This window comes from Tachypleus tridentatus, unplaced genomic scaffold (assembly GCF_004210375.1).
Source record: "Tachypleus tridentatus isolate NWPU-2018 unplaced genomic scaffold, ASM421037v1 Hic_cluster_2, whole genome shotgun sequence".
NCBI classification, from domain to species: Eukaryota; Metazoa; Arthropoda; class Merostomata; order Xiphosura; family Limulidae; genus Tachypleus; species Tachypleus tridentatus.
In genome coordinates, this window is record NW_027467782.1 from 67,035,820 (window position 1) to 67,054,538 (window position 18,719).

An 18,719-nucleotide genomic window follows, 5' to 3' on the forward strand; every position below is an offset into this window, starting at 1 on the left:
TAGAAATTATCGAGTGTTAGTCACAATAAGTCCAAATTAGAAATTATCGAGTGTTAGTCACAATAAGTCCAAATTAGAAATTATCGAGTGTCAGTTACAATAAGTCCAAATTAGAAATTATCGAGTGTCAGTTACAATAAGTCCAAATGAGAAATTATCGAGTGTTAGTCACAATAAGTCCAAATAAGAAATTATCGAGTGTTAGTTACAATAAGTCCAAATGAGAAATTATCGAGTGTTAGTCACAATAAGTGTAAATAAGAAATTATCGAGTGTTAGTTACAATAAGTCCAAATTAGAAATTATCGAGTGTTAGTCACAATAAGTGTAAATTAGAAATTATCGAATGTCAGTTACAATAAGTCCAAATGAGAAATTATCGAGTGTTAGTCACAATAAGTGTAAATTAGAAATTATCGAGTGTTAGTTACAATAATTGTAAATGAGAAATTATCGAGTGTTAGTCACAATAAGTCTAAATTAGAAATTATCGAGTGTTATTCACAATAAGTGTAAATTAAAATTATCGAGTGTTAGTTACAATAAGTCCAAATTAGAAATTATCGAGTGTCAGTTACAATAAGTCCAAATTAGAAATTATCGAGTGTTAGTCACAATAAGTCCAAATAAGAAATTATCGAGTGTTAGTCACAATAAGTCCAAATGAGAAATTATCGAGTGTTAGTCACAATAAGTCCAAATTAGAAATTATCGAGTGTTAGTTACAATAAGTCCAAATGAGAAATTATCGAGTGTTAGTCACAATAAGTCCAAATTAGAAATTATCGAGTGTTAGTCACAATAAGTCCAAATAAGAAATTATCGAGTGTTAGTTACAATAAGTCCAAATGAGAAATTATCGAGTGTTAGTCACAATAAGTCCAAATGAGAAATTATCGAGTGTTAGTCACAATAAGTCCAAATGAGAAATTATCGAGTGTTAGTCACAATAAGTGTAAATGAGAAATTATCGAGTGTTAGTTACAATAAGTCCAAATGAGAAATTATCGAGTGTTAGTCACAATAAGTCCAAATGAGAAATTATCGAGTGTTAGTCACAATAAGTGTAAATTAGAAATTATCGAGTGTTAGTCACAATAAGTGTAAATTAGAAATTATCGAGTGTTAGTCACAATAAGTCCAAATTAGAAATTATCGAGTGTTAGTTACAATAAGTCCAAATTAGAAATTATCGAGTGTTAGTCACAATAAGTCCAAATGAGAAATTATCGAGTGTTAGTCACAATAAGTCCAAATGAGAAATTATCGAGTGTTAGTTACAATAAGTCCAAATGAGAAATTATCGAGTGTTAGTCACAATAAGTGTAAATAAGAAATTATCGAGTGTTAGTTACAATAAGTCCAAATTAGAAATTATCGAGTGTTAGTCACAATAAGTGTAAATTAGAAATTATCGAGTGTCAGTTACAATAAGTCCAAATGAGAAATTATCGAGTGTTAGTCACAATAAGTGTAAATTAGAAATTATCGAGTGTTAGTCACAATAAGTCTAAATTAGAAATTATCGAGTGTTAGTTACAATAAGTGTAAATGAGAAATTATCGAGTGTTAGTCACAATAAGTCTAAATTAGAAATTATCGAGTATTATTCACAATAAGTGTAAATTAAAAATTATCGAGTGTTAGTTACAATAAGTTCAAATTAGAAATTATCGAGTGTCAGTTACAATAAGTCCAAATGAGAAATTATCGAGTGTTAGTCACAATAAGTCCAAATGAGAAATTATCGAGTGTTAGTCACAATAAGTCCAAATGAGAAATTATCGAGTGTTAGTCACAATAAGTCCAAATGAGAAATTATCGAGTGTTAGTCACAATAAGTGTAAATTAGAAATTATCGAGTGTTAGTCACAATAAGTGTAAATTAGAAATTATCGAGTGTTAGTCACAATAAGTCCAAATTAGAAATTATCGAGTGTCAGTTACAATAAGTCCAAATTAGAAATTATCGAGTGTCAGTTACAATAAGTCCAAATGAGAAATTATCGAGTGTTAGTCACAATAAGTCCAAATAAGAAATTATCGAGTGTCAGTTACAATAAGTCCAAATGAGAAATTATCGAGTGTTAGACACAATAAGTGTAAATAAGAAATTATCGAGTGTTAGTTACAATAAGTCCAAATTAGAAATTATCGAGTGTTAGTCACAATAAGTGTAAATTAGAAATTATCGAGTGTTAGTTACAATAAGTCCAAATGAGAAATTATCGAGTGTTAGTCACAATAAGTGTAAATTAGAAATTATCGAGTGTTAGTTACAATAATTGTAAATGAGAAATTATCGAGTGTTAGTCACAATAAGTCTAAATTAGAAATTATCGAGTGTTATTCACAATAAGTGTAAATTAAAATTATCGAGTGTTAGTTACAATAAGTTCAAATTAGAAATTATCGAGTGTCAGTTACAATAAGTCCAAATAAGAAATTATCGAGTGTTAGTCACAATAAGTCCAAATAAGAAATTATCGAGTGTTAGTCACAATAAGTCCAAATGAGAAATTATCGAGTGTTAGTCACAATAAGTCCAAATTAGAAATTATCGAGTGTCAGTTACAATAAGTCCAAATGAGAAATTATCGAGTGTTAGTCACAATAAGTCCAAATTAGATATTATCGAGTGTTAGTCACAATAAGTCCAAATAAGAAATTATCGAGTGTTAGTTACAATAAGTCCAAATGAGAAATTATCGAGTGTTAGTCACAATAAGTCCAAATGAGAAATTATCGAGTGTTAGTCACAATAAGTCCAAATGAGAAATTATCGAGTGTTAGTCACAATAAGTGTAAATGAGAAATTATCGAGTGTTAGTTACAATAAGTCCAAATGAGAAATTATCGAGTGTTAGTCACAATAAGTCCAAATGAGAAATTATCGAGTGTTAGTCACAATAAGTGTAAATTAGAAATTATCGAGTGTTAGTCACAATAAGTCCAAATTAGAAATTATCGAGTGTTAGTCACAATAAGTCCAAATTAGAAATTATCGAGTGTTAGTTACAATAAGTCCAAATTAGAAATTATCGAGTGTTAGTTACAATAAGTCCAAATGAGAAATTATCGAGTGTTAGTTACAATAAGTCCAAATGAGAAATTATCGAGTGTTAGTCACAATAAGTCCAAATAAGAAATTATCGAGTGTTAGTTACAATAAGTCCAAATTAGAAATTATCGAGTGTTAGTCACAATAAGTGTAAATTAGAAATTATCGAGTGTTAGTTACAATAAGTCCAAATGAGAAATTATCGAGTGTTAGTCACAATAAGTGTAAATTAGAAATTATCGAGTGTTAGTCACAATAGGTCGAAATTAGAAATTATCGAGTGTTAGTTACAATAAGTGTAAATGAGAAATTATCGAGTGTTAGTCACAATAAGTCCAAATTAGAAATTATCGAGTGTTAGTCACAATAAGTGTAAATTAGAAATTATCGAGTGTTAGTTACAATAAGTCCAAATTAGAAATTATCGAGTGTTAGTTACAATAAGTCCAAATGAGAAATTATCGAGTGTTAGTCACAATAAGTCCAAATAAGAAATTATCGAGTGTTAGTTACAATAAGTCCAAATGAGAAATTATCGAGTGTTAGTCACAATAAGTGTAAATTAGAAATTATCGAGTGTTAGTTACAATAAGTCCAAATTAGAAATTATCGAGTGTTAGTCACAATAAGTGTAAATTAGAAATTATCGAGTGTCAGTTACAATAAGTCCAAATGAGAAATTATCGAGTGTTAGTCACAATAAGTGTAAATTAGAAATTATCGAGTGTTAGTCACAATAAGTCTAAATTAGAAATTATCGAGTGTTAGTTACAATAAGTGTAAATGAGAAATTATCGAGTGTTAGTCACAATAAGTCTAAATTAGAAATTATCGAGTGTTATTCACAATAAGTGTAAATTAGAAATTATCGAGTGTTAGTTACAATAAGTCCAAATTAGAAATTATCGAGTGTTAGTTACAATAAGTCCAAATTAGAAATTATCGAGTGTTAGTCACAATAAGTCCAAATGAGAAATTATCGAGTGTTAGTCACAATAAGTGTAAATTAGAAATTATCGAGTGTTAGTTACAATAAGTGTAAATTAGAAATTATCGAGTGTTAGTTACAATAAGTGTAAATTAGAAATTATCGAGTGTTAGTCACAATAAGTCTAAATTAGAAATTATCGAGTGTTAGTCACAATAAGTCCAAATTAGAAATTATCGAGTGTTAGTTACAATAAGTCCAAATTAGAAATTATCGAGTGTTAGTCACAATAAGTCCAAATGAGAAATTATCGAGTGTTAGTCACAATAAGTCCAAATAAGAAATTATCGAGTGTTAGTTACAATAAGTCCAAATGAGAAATTATCGAGTGTTAGTCACAATAAGTGTAAATCAGAAATTATCGAGTGTCAGTTACAATAAGTCCAAATTAGAAATTATCGAGTGTTAGTCACAATAAGTCCAAATAAGAAATTATCGAGTGTCAGTTACAATAAGTCCAAATGAGAAATTATCGAGTGTTAGTCACAATAAGTCCAAATTAGAAATTATCGAGTGTTAGTCACAATAGGTCTAAATTAGAAAGTATCGAGTGTTAGTTACAATAATTGTAAATGAGAAATTATCGAGTGTTAGTCACAATAAGTCCAAATGAGAAATTATCGAGTGTTAGTCACAATAAGTGTAAATGAGAAATTATCGAGTGTTAGTTACAATAAGTCCAAATGAGAAATTATCGAGTGTTAGTCACAATAAGTCCAAATGAGAAATTATCGAGTGTTAGTCACAATAAGTCGAAATTAGAAATTATCGAGTGTTAGTCACAATAAGTGTAAATTAGAAATTATCGAGTGTTAGTCACAATAAGTCCAAATTAGAAATTATCGAGTGTCAGTTACAATAAGTCCAAATGAGAAATTATCGAGTGTTAGTCACAATAAGTCCAAATGAGAAATTATCGAGTGTTAGTCACAATAAGTCCAAATGAGAAATTATCGAGTGTTAGTCACAATAAGTGTAAATGAGAAATTATCGAGTGTTAGTTACAATAAGTCCAAATGAGAAATTATCGAGTGTTAGTCACAATAAGTCCAAATGAGAAATTATCGAGTGTTAGTCACAATAAGTGTAAATTAGAAATTATCGAGTGTTAGTCACAATAAGTGTAAATTAGAAATTATCGAGTGTTAGTCACAATAAGTCCAAATTAGAAATTATCGAGTGTCAGTTACAATAAGTCCAAATTAGAAATTATCGAGTGTTAGTTACAATAAGTCCAAATGAGAAATTATCGAGTGTTAGTCACAATAAGTCCAAATAAGAAATTATCGAGTGTTAGTTACAATAAGTCCAAATGAGAAATTATCGAGTGTTAGTCACAATAAGTGTAAATAAGAAATTATCGAGTGTTAGTTACAATAAGTCCAAATTAGAAATTATCGAGTGTTAGTCACAATAAGTGTAAATTAGAAATTATCGAATGTCAGTTACAATAAGTCCAAATGAGAAATTATCGAGTGTTAGTCACAATAAGTGTAAATTAGAAATTATCGAGTGTTAGTTACAATAATTGTAAATGAGAAATTATCGAGTGTTAGTCACAATAAGTCTAAATTAGAAATTATCGAGTGTTAGTCACAATAAGAGTAAATTAGAAATTATCGAGTGTTAGTTACAATAAGTTCAAATTAGAAATTATCGAGTGTTAGTTACAATAAGTCCAAATTAGAAATTATCGAGTGTTAGTCACAATAAGTCCAAATAAGAAATTATCGAGTGTTAGTCACAATAAGTCCAAATGAGAAATTATCGAGTGTTAGTCACAATAAGTCCAAATGAGAAATTATCGAGTGTTAGTTACAATAAGTCCAAATGAGAAATTATCGAGTGTTAGTCATAATAAGTCCAAATTAGAAATTATCGAGTGTTAGTCACAATAAGTCCAAATAAGAAATTATCGAGTGTTAGTTACAATAAGTCCAAATGAGAAATTATCGAGTGTTAGTCACAATAAGTCCAAATGAGAAATTATCGAGTGTTAGTCACAATAAGTCCAAATGAGAAATTATCGAGTGTTAGTCACAATAAGTCCAAATGAGAAATTATCGAGTGTTAGTTACAATAAGTCCAAATGAGAAATTATCGAGTGTTAGTCACAATAAGTCCAAATGAGAAATTATCGAGTGTTAGTCACAATAAGTGTAAATTAGAAATTATCGAGTGTTAGTCACAATAAGTCCAAATTAGAAATTATCGAGTGTTAGTCACAATAAGTCCAAATTAGAAATTATCGAGTGTCAGTTACAATAAGTCCAAATTAGAAATTATCGAGTGTTAGTTACAATAAGTCCAAATGAGAAATTATCGAGTGTTAGTTACAATAAGTCCAAATGAGAAATTATCGAGTGTTAGTCACAATAAGTGTAAATAAGAAACTATCGAGTGTTAGTTACAATAAGTCCAAATTAGAAATTATCGAGTGTTAGTCACAATAAGTGTAAATTAGAAATTATCGAGTGTCAGTTACAATAAGTCCAAATGAGAAATTATCGAGTGTTAGTCACAATAAGTGTAAATTAGAAATTATCGAGTGTTAGTCACAATAAGTCCAAATTAGAAATTATCGAGTGTTAGTTACAATAAGTGTAAATGAGAAATTATCGAGTGTTAGTCACAATAAGTCTAAATTAGAAATTATCGAGTGTTATTCACAATAAGTGTAAATTAGAAATTATCGAGTGTTAGTTACAATAAGTCCAAATTAGAAATTATCGAGTGTCAGTTACAATAAGTCCAAATTAGAAATTATCGAGTGTTAGTCACAATAAGTCCAAATGAGAAATTATCGAGTGTTAGTCACAATAAGTGTAAATTAGAAATTATCGAGTGTTAGTCACAATAGGTGTAAATTAGAAATTATCGAGTGTTAGTTACAATAAGTGTAAATTAGAAATTATCGAGTGTTAGTCACAATAAGTCCAAATTAGAAATTATCGAGTGTTAGTCACAATAAGTCCAAATAAGAAATTATCGAGTGTTAGTTACAATAAGTCCAAATTAGAAATTATCGAGTGTTAGTCACAATAAGTCCAAATTAGAAATTATCGAGTGTTAGTTACAATAAGTCCAAATGAGAAATTATCGAGTGTTAGTCACAATAAGTGTAAATTAGAAATTATCGAGTGTTAGTCACAATAAGTCCAAATTAGAAATTATCGAGTGTTAGTCACAATAAGTCCAAATTAGAAATTATCGAGTGTTAGTCACAATAAGTCCAAATTAGAAATTATCGAGTGTTAGTTACAATAAGTCCAAATGAGAAATTATCGAGTGTTAGTCAATAATAAGTCCAAATTAGAAATTATCGAGTGTTAGTTACAATAAGTCCAAATTAGAAATTATCGAGTGTTAGTTACAATAAGTCCAAATTAGAAATTATCGAGTGTTAGTCACAATAAGTCCAAATGAGAAATTATCGAGTGTTAGTCACAATAAGTGTAAATTAGAAATTATCGAGTGTCAGTTACAATAAGTGTAAATTAGAAATTATCGAGTGTTAGTTACAATAAGTGTAAATTAGAAATTATCGAGTGTTAGTCACAATAAGTCTAAATTAGAAATTATCGAGTGTTAGTCACAATAAGTCCAAATTAGAAATTATCGAGTGTTAGTTACAATAAGTCCAAATTAGAAATTATCGAGTGTCAGTTACAATAAGTCCAAATTAGAAATTATCGAGTGTTAGTCACAATAAGTCCAAATTAGAAATTATCGAGTGTCAGTTACAATAAGTCCAAATGAGAAATTATCGAGTGTTAGACACAATAAGTGTAAATAAGAAATTATCGAGTGTTAGTTACAATAAGTCCAAATTAGAAATTATCGAGTGTTAGTCACAATAAGTGTAAATTAGAAATTATCGAATGTTAGTTACAATAAGTCCAAATGAGAAATTATCGAGTGTTAGTCACAATAAGTGTAAATTAGAAATTATCGAGTGTTAGTCACAATAAGTCCAAATTAGAAATTATCGAGTGTTAGTTACAATAAGTCCAAATGAGAAATTATCGAGTGTTAGTCACAATAAGTCCAAATGAGAAATTATCGAGTGTTAGTCACAATAAGTGTAAATGAGAAATTATCGAGTGTTAGTTACAATAAGTCCAAATGAGAAATTATCGAGTGTTAGTCACAATAAGTCCAAATGAGAAATTATCGAGTGTTAGTCACAATAAGTCCAAATTAGAAATTATCGAGTGTTAGTCACAATAAGTGTAAATTAGAAATTATCGAGTGTTAGTCACAATAAGTCCAAATTAGAAATTATCGAGTGTCAGTTACAATAAGTCCAAATTAGAAATTATCGAGTGTCAGTTACAATAAGTCCAAATGAGAAATTATCGAGTGTTAGTCACAATAAGTCCAAATAAGACATTATCGAGTGTCAGTTACAATAAGTCCAAATGAGAAATTATCGAGTGTTAGACACAATATATGTAAATAAGAAATTATCGAGTGTTAGTTACAATAAGTCCAAATTAGAAATTATCGAGTGTTAGTCACAATAAGTGTAAATTAGAAATTATCGAATGTCAGTTACAATAAGTCCAAATGAGAAATTATCGAGTGTTAGTCACAATAAGTGTAAATTAGAAATTATCGAGTGTTAGTTACAATAATTGTAAATGAGAAATTATCGAGTGTTAGTCACAATTAGTCTAAATTAGAAATTATCGAGTATTAGTCACAATAAGTGTAAATTAAAATTATCGAGTGTTAGTTACAATAAGTTCAAATTAGAAATTATCGAGTGTCAGTTACAATAAGCCCAAATAAGAAATTATCGAGTGTTAGTCACAATAAGTCCAAATAAGAAATTATCGAGTGTTAGTCACAATAAGTTTAAATGAGAAATTATCGAGTGTTAGTCACAATAAGTCCAAATAAGAAATTATCGAGTGTTAGTTACAATAAGTCCAAATGAGAAATTATCGAGTGTTAGTCAAAATAAGTCCAAATTAGATATTATCGAGTGTTACTCACAATAAGTCCAAATAAGAAATTATCGAGTGTTAGTTACAATAAGTCCAAATGAGAAATTATCGAGTGTTAGTCACAATAAGTCCAAATGAGAAATTATCGAGTGTTAGTCACAATAAGTCCAAATGAGAAATTATCGAGTGTTAGTCACAATAAGTCCAAATGAGAAATTATCGAGTGTTAGTTACAATAAGTCCAAATGAGAAATTATCGAGTGTTAGTCACAATAAGTCCAAATGAGAAATTATCGAGTGTTAGTCACAATAAGTGTAAATTAGAAATTATCGAGTGTTAGTCACAATAAGTGTAAATTAGAAATTATCCAGTGTTAGTCACAATAAGTCCAAATTAGAAATTATCGAGTGTCAGTTACAATAAGTCCAAATTAGAAATTATCGAGTGTTAGTTACAATAAGTCCAAATGAGAAATTATCGAGTGTTAGTCACAATAAGTCCAAATAAGAAATTATCGAGTGTCAGTTACAATAAGTCCAAATGAGAAATTATCGAGTGTTAGACACAATAAGTGTAAATAAGAAATTATCGAGTGTTAGTTACAATAAGTCCAAATTAGAAATTATCGAGTGTTAGTCACAATAAGTCTAAATTAGAAATTATCGAGTGTCAGTTACAATAAGTCCAAATTAGAAATTATCGAGTGTTAGTCACAATAAGTGTAAATTAGAAATTATCGAGTGTTAGTTACAATAATTGTAAATGAGAAATTATCGAGTGTTAGTCACAATTAGTCTAAATTAGAAATTATCGAGAATTATTCACAATAAGAGTAAATTAAAAATTATCGAGTGTTAGTTACAATAAGTTCAAATTAGAAATTATCGAGTGTCAGTTACAATAAGTCCAAATAAGAAATTATCGAGTGTTAGTCACAATAAGTCCAAATAAGAAATTATCGAGTGTTAGTCACAATAAGTCCAAATGAGAAATTATCGAGTGTTAGTCACAATAAGTCCAAATAAGAAATTATCGAGTGTTAGTCACAATAAGTCCAAATGAGAAATTATCGAGTGTTAGTCACAATAAGTCCAAATTAGAAATTATCGAGTGTTAGTCACAATAAGTCCAAATAAGAAATTATCGAGTGTCAGTTACAATAAGTCCAAATGAGAAATTATCGAGTGTTAGTCACAATAAGTCCAAATGAGAAATTATCGAGTGTTAGTCACAATAAGTCCAAATGAGAAATTATCGAGTGTTAGTCACAATAAGTGTAAATGAGAAATTATCGAGTGTTAGTTACAATAAGTCCAAATGAGAAATTATCGAGTGTTAGTCACAATAAGTCCAAATGAGAAATTATCGAGTGTTAGTCACAATAAGTGTAAATTAGAAATTATCGAGTGTTAGTCACAATAAGTGTAAATTAGAAATTATCGAGTGTTAGTCACAATAAGTCCAAATTAGAAATTATCGAGTGTCAGTTACAATAAGTCCAAATTAGAAATTATCGAGTGTCAGTTACAATAAGTCCAAATGAGAAATTATCGAGTGTCAGTTACAATAAGTCCAAATGAGAAATTATCGAGTGTTAGACACAATATATGTAAATAAGAAATTATCGAGTGTTAGTTACAATAAGTCCAAATTAGAAATTATCGAGTGTTAGTCACAATAAGTGTAAATTAGAAATTATCGAGTGTCAGTTACAATAAGTCCAAATGAGAAATTATCGAGTGTTAGTCACAATAAGTGTAAATTAGAAATTATCGAGTGTTAGTCACAATAAGTCCAAATTAGAAATTATCGAGTGTTAGTTACAATAAGTGTAAATGAGAAATTATCGAGTGTTAGTCACAATAAGTCTAAATTAGAAATTATCGAGTGTTATTCACAATAAGTGTAAATTAAAATTATCGAGTGTTAGTTACAATAAGTTCAAATTAGAAATTATCGAGTGTCAGTTACAATAAGTCCAAATTAAAAATTATCGAGTGTTAGTCACAATAAGTCCAAATGAGAAATTATCGAGTGTTAGTCACAATAAGTGTAAATTAGAAATTATCGAGTGTCAGTTACAATAAATGTAAATTAGAAATTATCGAGTGTTAGTTACAATAAGTGTAAATTAGAAATTATCGAGTGTTAGTCACAATAAGTCTAAATTAGAAATTATCGAGTGTTAGTCACAATAAGTCCAAATTAGAAATTATCGAGTGTTAGTTACAATAAGTCCAAATTAGAAATTATCGAGTGTCAGTTACAATAAGTCCAAATGAGAAATTATCGAGTGTTAGTCACAATAAGTCCAAATAAGACATTATCGAGTGTCAGTTACAATAAGTCCAAATGAGAAATTATCGAGTGTTAGACACAATAAGTGTAAATAAGAAATTATCGAGTGTTAGTTACAATAAGTCCAAATTAGAAATTATCGAGTGTTAGTCACAATAAGTGTAAATTAGAAATTATCGAATGTCAGTTACAATAAGTCCAAATGAGAAATTATCGAGTGTTAGTCACAATAAGTGTAAATTAGAAATTATCGAGTGTTAGTCACAATAGGTCTAAATTAGAAATTATCGAGTGTTAGTTACAATAATTGTAAATGAGAAATTATCGAGTGTTAGTCACAATTAGTCTAAATTAGAAATTATCGAGAATATTTCACAATAAGTGTAAATTAAAAATTATCGAGTGTTAGTTACAATAAGTTCAAATTAGAAATTATCGAGTGTCAGTTACAATAAGTCCAAATTAAAAATTATCGAGTGTTAGTCACAATAAGTCCAAATGAGAAATTATCGAGTGTTAGTCACAATAAGTGTAAATTAGAAATTATCGAGTGTCAGTTACAATAAGTGTAAATTAGAAATTATCGAGTGTCAGTTACAATAAGTGTAAATTAGAAATTATCGAGTGTTAGTCACAATAAGTCCAAATTAGAAATTATCGAGTGTTAGTCACAATAAGTCCAAATTAGAAATTATCGAGTGTCAGTTACAATAAGTCCAAATTAGAAATTATCGAGTGTCAGTCACAATAAGTCCAAATGAGAAATTATCGAATGTTAGTCACAATAAGTCCAAATAAGACATTATCGAGTGTCAGTTACAATAAGTCCAAATGAGAAATTATCGAGTGTTAGACACAATAAGTGTAAATAAGAAATTATCGAGTGTTAGTTACAATAAGTCCAAATTAGAAATTATCGAGTGTTAGTCACAATAAGTGTAAATTAGAAATTATCGAATGTCAGTTACAATAAGTCCAAATGAGAAATTATCGAGTGTTAGTCACAATAAGTGTAAATTAGAAATTATCGAGTGTTAGTCACAATAGGTCTAAATTAGAAATTATCGAGTGTTAGTTACAATAATTGTAAATGAGAAATTATCGAGTGTTAGTCACAATAAGTCCAAATGAGAAATTATCGAGTGTTAGTCACAATAAGTGTAAATGAGAAATTATCGAGTGTTAGTTACAATAAGTCCAAATGAGAAATTATCGAGTGTTAGTCACAATAAGTCCAAATGAGAAATTATCGAGTGTTAGTCACAATAAGTGTAAATTAGAAATTATCGAGTGTTAGTCACAATAAGTGTAAATTAGAAATTATCGAGTGTTAGTCACAATAAGTCCAAATTAGAAATTATCGAGTGTCAGTTACAATAAGTCCAAATTAGAAATTATCGAGTGTCAGTTACAATAAGTCCAAATTAAAAATTATCGAGTGTTAGTCACAATAAGTCCAAATGAGAAATTATCGAGTGTTAGTCACAATAAGTGTAAATTAGAAATTATCGAGTGTCAGTTACAATAAATGTAAATTAGAAATTATCGAGTGTCAGTTACAATAAGTGTAAATTAGAAATTATCGAGTGTTAATCACAATAAGTCCAAATAAGACATTATCGAGTGTTAGTTACAATAAGTCCAAATGAGAAATTATCGAGTGTTAGACACAATAAGTGTAAATAAGAAATTATCGAGTGTTAGTTACAATAAGTCCAAATTAGAAATTATCGAGTGTTAGTCACAATAAGTGTAAATTAGAAATTTTCGAATGTCAGTTACAATAAGTCCAAATGAGAAATTATCAAGTGTTAGTCACAATAAGTGTAAATTAGAAATTATCGAGTGTTAGTCACAATAGGTCGAAATTAGAAATTATCGAGTGTTAGTTACAATAATTGTAAATGAGAAATTATCGAGTGTTAGTCACAATAAGTCTAAATTAGAAATTATCGAGTGTTAGTTACAATAAGTTCAAATTAGAAATTATCGAGTGTCAGTTACAATAAGTCCAAATTAGAAATTATCGAGTGTTAGTCACAATAAGTCCAAATGAGAAATTATCGAGTGTTAGTCACAATAAGTGTAAATTAGAAATTATCGAGTGTCAGTTACAATAAAAGTAAATGAAAAATTATCGAGTGTTAGTCACAATAAGTCTAAATTAGAAATTATCGAGTGTTATTCACAATAAGTATAAATTAAAATTATCGAGTGTTAGTTACAATAAGTTCAAATTAGAAATTATCGAGTGTCAGTTACAATAAGTCCAAATAAGAAATTATCGAGTGTTAGTCACAATAAGTCCAAATTAGAAATTATCGAGTGTTAGTCACAATAAGTCCAAATGAGAAATTATCGAGTGTTAGTCACAATAAGTCCAAATAAGAAATTATCGAGTGTCAGTTACAATAAGTCCAAATGAGAAATTATCGAGTGTTAGTCACAATAAGTCCAAATTAGATATTATCGAGTGTTACTCACAATAAGTCCAAATAAGAAATTATCGAGTGTCAGTTACAATAAGTCCAAATGAGAAATTATCGAGTGTTAGTCACAATAAGTCCAAATGAGAAATTATCGAGTGTTAGTCACAATAAGTCCAAATGAGAAATTATCGAGTGTTAGTCACAATAAGTGTAAATGAGAAATTATCGAGTGTTAGTTACAATAAGTCCAAATGAGAAATTATCGAGTGTTAGTCACAATAAGTCCAAATGAGAAATTATCGAGTGTTAGTCACAATAAGTGTAAATTAGAAATTATCGAGTGTTAGTCACAATAAGTCTAAATTAGAAATTATCGAGTGTTAGTTACAATAAGTTCAAATTAGAAATTATCGAGTGTCAGTTACAATAAGTCCAAATTAAAAATTATCGAGTGTTAGTCACAATAAGTCCAAATGAGAAATTATCGAGCGTTAGTCACAATAAGTGTAAATTAGAAATTATCGAGTGTCAGTTACAATAAAGGTAAATGAAAAATTATCGAGTGTTAGTCACAATTAGTCTAAATTAGAAATTATCGAGAATTATTCACAATAAGTATAAATTAAAAATTATCGAGTGTTAGTTACAATAAGTTCAAATTAGAAATTATCGAGTGTCAGTTACAATAAGTCCAAATAAGAAATTATCGAGTGTTAGTCACAATAAGTCCAAATAAGAAATTATCGAGTGTTAGTCACAATAAGTCCAAATGAGAAATTATCGAGTGTTAGTCACAATAAGTCCAAATGAGAAATTATCGAGTGTTAGTCACAATAAGTGTAAATGAGAAATTATCGAGTGTTAGTCACAATAAGTGTAAATTAGAAATTATCGTGTGTTAGTCACAATAAGTCCAAATTAGAAATTATCGAGTGTTAGTTACAATAAGTCCAAATTAGAAATTATCGAGTGTCAGTTACAATAAGTCCAAATGAGAAATTATCGAGTGTTAGTCACAATAAGTCCAAATAAGACATTATCGAGTGTCTGTTACAATAAGTCCAAATGAGAAATTATCGAGTGTTAGACACAATAAGTGTAAATAAGAAATCATCAAGTGTTAGTTACAATAAGTCCAAATTAGAAATTATCGAGTGTTAGTCACAATAAGTGTAAATTAGAAATTTTTGAATGTCAGTTACAATAAGTCCAAATGAGAAATTATCGAGTGTTAGTCACAATAAGTGTAAATTAGAAATTATCGAGTGTTAGTCACAATAGGTCTAAACTAGAAATTATCGAGTGTTAGTTACAATAATTGTAAATGAGAAATTATCGAGTGTTAGTCACAATAAGTCTAAATTAGAAATTATCGAGTGTTAGTTACAATAAGTTCAAATTAGAAATTATCGAGTGTCAGTTACAATAAGTCCAAATTAAAAATTATCGAGTGTTAGTCACAATAAGTCCAAATGAGAAATTATCGAGCGTTAGTCACAATAAGTGTAAATTAGAAATTATCGAGTGTCAGTTACAATAAAAGTAAATGAAAAATTATCGAGTGTTAGTCACAATTAGTCTAAATTAGAAATTATCGAGAATTATTCACAATAAGTATAAATTAAAAATTATCGAGTGTTAGTTACAATAAGTTCAAATTAGAAATTATCGAGTGTCAGTTACAATAAGTCCAAATTAGAAATTATCGAGTGTTAGTCACAATAAGTCCAAATAAGAAATTATCGAGTGTTAGTCACAATAAGTCCAAATGAGAAATTATCGAGTGTTAGTCACAATAAGTCCAAATAAGAAATTATCGAGTGTCAGTTACAATAAGTCCAAATGAGAAATTATCGAGTGTTAGTCACAATAAGTCCAAATTAGATATTATCGAGTGTTACTCACAATAAGTCCAAATAAGAAATTATCGAGTGTCAGTTACAATAAGTCCAAATTAGAAATTATCGAGTGTTAGTCACAATAAGTCCAAATGAGAAATTATCGAGTGTTAGTCACAATAAGTCCAAATGAGAAATTATCGAGTGTTAGTCACAATAAGTGTAAATGAGAAATTATCGAGTGTTAGTTACAATAAGTCCAAATGAGAAATTATCGAGTGTTAGTCACAATAAGTCCAAATGAGAAATTATCGAGTGTTAGTCACAATTAGTGTAAATTAGAAATTATCGAGTGTTAGTCACAATAAGTCCAAATTAGAAATTATCGAGTGTCAGTTACAATAAGTCCAAATTAGAAATTATCGAGTGTCAGTTACAATAAGTCCAAATGAGAAATTATCGAGTGTTAGTCACAATAAGTGTAAATGAGAAATTATCGAGTGTTAGTCACAATTAGTGTAAATTAGAAATTATCGAGTGTTAGTCACAATAAGTCCAAATTAGAAATTATCGAGTGTCAGTTACAATAAGTCCAAATTAGAAATTATCGAGTGTCAGTTACAATAAGTCCAAATGAGAAATTATCGAGTGTTAGACACAATAAGTGTAAATAAGAAATTATCGAGTGTTAGTCACAAGAAGTCCAAATTAGAAATTATCGAGTGTCAGTTACAATAAGTCCAAATTAGAAATTATCGAGTGTCAGTTACAATAAGTCCAAATGAGAAATTATCGAGTGTTAGACACAATAAGTGTAAATAAGAAACTATCGAGTGTTATTTACAATAAGTCCAAATTAGAAATTATCGAGTGTTAGTTACAATAAGTCCAAATGAGAAATTATCGAGTGTTAGTCACAATAAGTCCAAATGAGAAATTATCGAGTGTTAGTCACAATTAGTGTAAATTAGAAATTATCGAGTGTTAGTCACAATAAGTCCAAATTAGAAATTATCGAGTGTCAGTTACAATAAGTCCAAATGAGAAATTATCGAGTGTCAGTTACAATAAGTCCAAATGAGAAATTATCGAGTGTTAGTCACAATAAGTCCAAATGAGAAATTATCGAGTGTTAGTCACAATAAGTGTAAATTAGAAATTATCGAGTGTTAGTCACAATAAGTCCAAATTAGAAATTATCGAGTGTTAGTTACAATAAGTCCAAATTAGAAATTATCGAGTGTTAGTCATAATAAGTCCAAATGAGAAATTATCGAGTGTTAGTCACAATAAGTGTAAATTAGAAATTATCGAGTGTTAGTCACAATAGGTCTAAATTAGAAATTATCGAGTGTCAGTTACAATAAGTCCAAATTAAAAATTATCGAGTGTTAGTCACAATAAGTCCAAATGAGAAATTATCGAGTGTTAGTCACAATAAGTGCAAATATAGAAATTATCGAGTGTTAGTTACAATAAGTCCAAATTAGAAATTATCGAGTGTTAGTCACAATAAGTGTAAATTAGAAATTTTTGAATGTCAGTTACAATAAGTCCAAATGAGAAATTATCGAGTGTTAGTCACAATAAGTGTAAATTAGAAATTATCGAGTGTTAGTCACAATAAGTCCAAATGAGAAATTATCGAGTGTTAGTTACAATAAGTGTAAATTAGAAATTATCGAGTGTTAGTCACAATAGGTCTAAATTAGAAATTATCGAGTGTTAGTTACAATAAGTTCAAATTAGAAATTATCGAGTGTCAGTTACAATAAGTCCAAATGAGAAATTATCGAGTGTTAGTCACAATAAGTCCAAATGAGAAATTATCGAGTGTTAGTCACAATAAGTGTAAATTAGAAATTATCGAGTGTTAGTTACAATAAGTCCAAATGAGAAATTATCGAGTGTTAGTCACAATAAGTGTAAATTAGAAATTATCGAGTGTCAGTTACAATAAGTCCAAATGAGAAATTATCGAGTGTTAGTCACAATAAGTGTAAAATTAGAAATTATCGAGTGTTAGTCACAATAAGTCCAAATTAGAAATTATCGAGTTAGTTACAATAAGTTCAAATTAGAAATTATCGAGTGTCAGTTACAATAAGTCCAAATTAAAAATTATCGAGTGTTAGTCACAATAAGTCCAAATGAGAAATTATCGAGTGTTAGTCTCAATAAGTGTAAATTAGAAATTATCGAGTGTTAGTCACAATAGGTCTAAATTAGAAATTATCGAGTGTTAGTTACAATAAGTTCAAATTAGAAATTATCGAGTGTCAGTTACAATAAGTCCAAATTAAAATTATCGAGTGTTAGTCACAATAAGTCCAAATGAGAAATTATCGAGTGTTAGTCACAATAAGTCCAAATCAGAAATTATCGAGTGTCAGTTACAATAAGTCCAAATGAGAAATTATCGAGTGTTAGTCACAATAAGTCCAAATGAGAAATTATCGAGTGTTAGTCACAATAAGTCCAAATAAGAAATTATCGAGTGTCAGTTACAATAAGTCCAAATGAGAAATTATCGAGTGTTAGTCGCAATAAGTGTAAATTAGAAATTATCGAGTGTTAGTCACAATAGGTCTAAATTAGAAAATATCGAGTGTTAGTTACAATAATTGTAAATGAGAAATTATCGAGTGTTAGTCACAATAAGTCCAAATGAGAAATTATCGAGTGTTAGTCACAATAAGTGTAAATGAGAAATTATCGAGTGTTAGTTACAATAAGTCCAAATGAGAAATTATCGAGTGTTAGTTACAATAAGTCCAAATGAGAAATTATCGAGTGTTAGTCACAATAAGTCCAAATTAGAAATTATCGAGTGTTAGTCACAATAAGTCCAAATTAGAAATTATCGAGTGTCAGTTACAATAAGTCCAAATTAGAAATTATCGAGTGTCAGTTACAATAAGTCCAAATGAGAAATTATCGAGTGTTAGTCACAATAAGTGTAAATGAGAAATTATCGAGTGTTAGTCACAATTAGTGTAAATTAGAAATTATCGAGTGTTAGTCACAATAAGTCCAAATTAGAAATTATCGAGTGTCAGTTACAATAAGTCCAAATTAGAAATTATCGAGTGTCAGTTACAATAAGTCCAAATGAGAAATTATCGAGTGTTGCAGTCACAATAAGTCCAAAT